Source organism: Belonocnema kinseyi, chromosome 1 (genome assembly GCF_010883055.1).
Source record: "Belonocnema kinseyi isolate 2016_QV_RU_SX_M_011 chromosome 1, B_treatae_v1, whole genome shotgun sequence".
Classification (NCBI taxonomy): domain Eukaryota; kingdom Metazoa; phylum Arthropoda; class Insecta; order Hymenoptera; family Cynipidae; genus Belonocnema; species Belonocnema kinseyi.
The window spans coordinates 19,223,276-19,228,760 of NC_046657.1; the positions used below are offsets into that span (position 1 = coordinate 19,223,276).

Sequence of the window (5,485 nt, forward strand, 5' to 3'; positions counted from 1 at the left end):
TAAAATTTGTCTGAAATCTTGGAAATATTTGTGAAATCTTTCTTTAATCTTTGTTTGTGTAATCATTTTTGTTGTTTTGAATTAATGAAATCTTTTGAAATCATATGAAATTTATTGAAACCTTTTGAAATTCTTGAAATATTTTAAAATATTTATGAATTTTTTTAAATACTTGTAAAATCTTTCCTGCGTCTTTTATATTAGCTAGAAATCACTGAAATACTTGAAATCTTTGTAAAATCTTTTTAAATTGTCTAAAATAGTGTAAAATTCTTGAAACCTTTGAAATACTTTGAAATCTTTAAAATTCTAGAAATATTTGAAATTCTTTGAAATCTTTAAAATTCTGGAAATATTTGAAATTCTTATAGATCCTTTGAACTATTTGTGAAATTGTTCTGAAATCTTGGAAATATTTGTGAAATATTTCTTTAATACTTGTTTGTGAAATCTTTTTGTGTTGGTTTGAAATTTTTTGAAATTAGTTGAAACCTTTTGAAATTGTTTTAAACCTTTGACATGTTTTAAAATATTTAAAAAATTTTAGTTCTTGAAATCTTTTGAAATATTTTTGAATTTTTGTGAATACTTGTAAAATCTTTCCAAAGTCTTTTGCATTAGCTAGAAATCACTGAAATACTTGAAATCCTTGTAAAATCTTTTTAAATTTTCTAAAATAGTGTAAAATTCTTGAAATCTTTGAAATTCTTGAAATATTTTGAAATCCTTATGGATTATTTGAAATATTTGTGCACATTTCCTGATATATTTTAAATATTTGTGAAATCTTTTGTGTTGGTTTGAAATCTTTTGAAATCTTCTAAAATTAATTGAAACCTTTGAAATGTTTCAAAATCTTTGTAAATTTTCTGAAATAGTATAAAATTCTTTGAAATATTTTTAATTCTTGAAATCTTTTGAAATCCTTATGGATTCTTTGAAATCTATCAGTGAAATCTTTTTTTAATCTTTGTTCTTTGAAATCTTTTGTGTTCGCTTAAAATCAATGAAATCTTTTAAAATCTTCTCATATTTATTGAAACCTTTTACTTTGAAATGTTTGTGAAATATTTATTTTCGATTGATATCAATGAAAATCTTTTGAAATCGTCTCAAAATTGAAACCTTTTGAAATGGTTTAAAATCTTTGAAACGCGGTGTCATATACACTTTTTGAAATCGTTGAAATTATTGAAATCTTTTGAAATCCTTATCAATTTTTTGAAATATTTGTGAAATCTTTCTGAAATATTCTAAAACATTGTGAAGTCGTTTAAAATCTTCGAAAAGTTTCAAAATCTTTGAAATCTTTTTTAGAAATTTTACAATCTTTATGAAATCTATGAAATCTTGTATACATGCCTTTTTATAAATCCTTGAAATCCTTAAAATTTTTATGAAATGTTCGAAATTTTTGTGAAATCTCTTAAATCAGAGTACAAGCCTTTTTTGAATCTTTAAAAACTTTGTGAATTATTTTGAATCATTCTAAAACAATTCGAAACATTTTTGAAATTGTTTCAAATTTTTGAAATGTTTAGAAATTTTTAAATCCTCTATGTTTTGAAAGTTTAAAATTCTCTGTGAAATTATTGTGAAATCTTTGAAACGTATTCCGCAAACGATTTTTTAATCTTCGAAATTTCATGAAATCTTGTTTAAATACTTAAAATCCTTTTGAATATTATAAAAAACTTTGAAATATATTAAAACATATTGATATTTTTAGAATTGGTTAATTCTAATTCTTGAAACTGAATTAACATCAAAATTTTCAGCTAATAATTTGTAAGTTGAATATCATAAAAAAATGTATACTTTAAAATTCTATATAAGTGGATCAAATAATTAGTACAGTCTACAAAAAGTGCCCTGAAATTTTTTTATTTATTCTGCAATGAACAAATGATAAATTATGTCCTGATAAACAATAAATATTTTCAGTATCAAGATTTCTTCTAAACGAGATGTTTCTGTCATTACAGATTAAAAAATAAATAAATTTATAAGACCTCAAAACAATTAAAGCTAAATTCCAAGGAATTCAAATGACTTGACAAATTATTTTTGAAACGAAAAATTTCACTGATTTCCGTAAAATTTAAATGAATTTAGATCAATTTTAGATAAACGAGAAGAATTTGATGAAATTCATAAAAATTTGACGTGAATTAAAACAATTAAAATGAATTGAAAACCATTTCAAAATATGATAAAACTCCTTTGAATTCAGTAAATTTGAATTAAGCTTAGAAAAATTGAAGGAAATTCAAAATAATGTTATGAAATGCCTATGAATTCAAGATGAGGTTAAAATAATTTAGGATTAATTAAATAAAAACTTTTATAAATTCCATAAAATTCATTGAATTGAATTGAGTGAATTTCGAAAAATTCAAGTAAATTTAAAAAAAAACTCAAGTTATAAATTCAAAAGAATCGGAACAATTTTTAAAATTAAAAAAAATTAAAAAGCAATCAAGTTAATTAAAAAACAATTCAAGGATATGAAAGAATTAATTGAGTGAATTTAAAATTATTCAGGGTAAATGAATAAAAATTCAGGGCGATTTCCAAATAAATTGCAAAAAATATTGAAAAATCTCTTCAAATCTTTAAAATTATTAACAAGCTTGGAAATCGTTTGAAATTGTTGAAATCTCTTGGAAATGTCTTGGAATATTTTTAAATACCCTGAAATATTTCTGCCTTTGAAATTTCTTTAAACTATTGAAATAAAGAAACCAAATTCTGGGAATCGTTTAAAATTTCCTAAAATATTTCAAATACTTTAAAATCTTTTGAAATCCCGTACAAAAAATCCATTAAATTAAATAAAATTCAAATGAATTAAAAAAATTCCAGAGAATTCCAAGGAATAAAAGAGAAATCAGGATAAATTAATAAGATTTTAGAATGTATTAAAAATCCTTTCAAATTATTGAAATCTATTAAAAATTTCTCTGAATCTTTAAAAAAAAATTAATAATTCATAAATTCGAAATGCAAACGTCTGAAATAAAAAAAAAATAATATTTTAAACATGTTAATTAGAAGAAGGAGTAGAATTGTATAATTTCTAATACGAAGCGCTAAATTTATTAGCGCTTCGTAAGTTAACATTAAGGCTGATTCGAAACATCTTTATAAAATGAGAAAATGAATTAAATTATTATAAAAAAAGCAAAACAAACTTCTAAATAAATATTAATTTCAAGTGGAAAATGTCAAAAATGGAAAAAATTCTATTCCGGAACTTTAAAACTTAGACGAATGCGTAGTTATTTTCAACCTGAAAAAAAATGTCACCGAAAATTTTGATATTATAAATTTGTTATACTTAAACTCTTAAAAATTCCAATTATTTAAAGTAAATTTAAATCGCTTAAAAACTAATAATTTTTTAATTTCAAATTTTTAATTAATTTAAAAAAAGTTTAATTTCACAGATACAACCAATTCGATTTGAATTGTAAAATTCAAACCTATGAAATCGAAAAATTTAGCGTTCATCATGAAAATTCAGAACTCTAAAATTGTTACAAGTTAGAATTACCGAAATTATCGACTTACTGATGTATCAATTCAGGTAGTTTAATTTTCATCCTTTTTATTTTAAACTCAATTTTTTATTTTTTTATTTCAAAAATTCCTTTAGATGTCAAATCTTTCATCATTCAAGAAATTTTAGAATTAAATATTTTTCAATTTTAAATGATTTATTTGTTTAAATCTTCAATTAAAAACAGACAATTTTAAGACTTTACATTGAATATAAAAAATTAAAATAAATAATACAAAACAATATTACTATAATATGATTTCATTTGAATATTGCTTTATATTTATATATAAAATCATAAAATTCAAAACTATCAAGCCTTTTAATTATTAATTTTTAAATATTTAATAGCGAAATGGTCCTGAAATTTGGAATATTTGAATTTAAAACTAGAATAATGTGGAATTTAAAATTCGAAATCTTCAAAAATTAATCAAAGAAAATTTGCACATTCAAACTAAAATTTTAAACTGAAATTGTAGAAATTTTCAAGCCGATAAATTAATTATTAATAGTTGGAGTAAGTAGGAAACTTTCAAGAATTACAAAATGCGCGAATTATGAATTACGGGGAATCTCCCGGTATAATATTTCTTTCCCGGCTTTATCCCGGTTTTCTCCCGGTGCAATTTTCTTCCGGTTCTACCGATTCTCCCGGGTCGGTGACCACCCTGATTCTTCAGGGAATTCTTGTAGAAAAAAATCTAGTGATGCGGGCAAACATTTGAATAGGGTTAGCGTAAACGAAAGCACCAGAAAAAGAGTTTTAAGTCTCTTTCTAGCTAAGTTTATATTCGGATTTTGGCGGGAACCTTATAGACATATTCTTTGAGACCTTCAGATTTGGAATTCAAACAAATTCCTCGAAGAATACTTTTTTCCTGGTTTATTATAGACCTGGAGCATTCTTCAGGGAATTTTTGTAGAAATGAAATCTAGGGACGCGGGGAAACATTTCTATAGGGTTCGCGTCAACTGAAGATCAAAAAAAGAGGTTTAAGTCACTTTCTAGATGACTTTAAGCTCGGAGTTTGACGGGAACCTTATAGACATGTTCTATGAGACCTTCAGATTTGGAATTCAAAAAAATTCCTCGAAGAATACTTTTTGCCTGGTGTTTTCTAGACCTGGAGTATTCTTCAGGGAATTTTTGTAGAAATGAAATCTAGTGACGAGGACAATCATTTCGATAGAGTTCGCGTCAACTAAAACATAAAAAAAAAGAGGTTTAATTCATTTTCTATCTAAGTTTATATTCGGACTTTGGCGGGAACCTTATAGACATATTCTTTGAGACCTTCAGATTTGGAATTCAAACAAATTCCTCGAAGAATACTTTTTTCCTGGTTTATTATAGACCTGGAGCATTCTTCAGGGAATTTTTGTAGAAATGAAATCTAGTGACGCGGACAAACATTTCTAAAGGGTTCGCGTCAACTGAAGATCAAAAAAAGAGGTTTAAGTCACTTTCGTGATGACTTTAAGCTCGGAGTTTGACGGGAACCTTATAGACATGTTCTATGAGACCTTCAGTTTTGGAATTCAAACAAATTCCTCGAAGAATACTTTTTGCCTGGTGTTTTCTAGACCTGGAGTATTCTTCAGGGAATTTTTGTAGAAATAAAATCTAGTGACGAGGACAATCATTTCGATAGAGTTCGCGTCAACTAAAACATCAAAAAAAAAAGAGGTTTAATTCATTTTCTATCTAAGTTTATGTTCGGAGTTTGACGGGAACCTTATAGACATATTCTTTGAGACCTTCAGATTTGGAATTCAAACAAATTCCTCGAAGAATTCTTTTTTCCTGGTTTTTATAGGCCTGGAGCATTCTTCAGGGAATTTTTGTAGAAATGAAATCTAGGGACGCGGGGAAACATTTCTATAGGGTTCGCGTCAACTGAAGATCAAAAAAAGAGGTTT

At 25.2% G+C, this 5,485-nt stretch overlaps 1 protein-coding gene across 1 annotated transcript in view; it reads right to left on the minus strand.

Annotated features, from left to right (window-relative positions):
* Nucleotides 1–5,485, minus strand: part of LOC117167696 — a 42,442-nt gene that overhangs the window by 19,957 nt on the left and 17,000 nt on the right. The window lies entirely within an intron of this gene.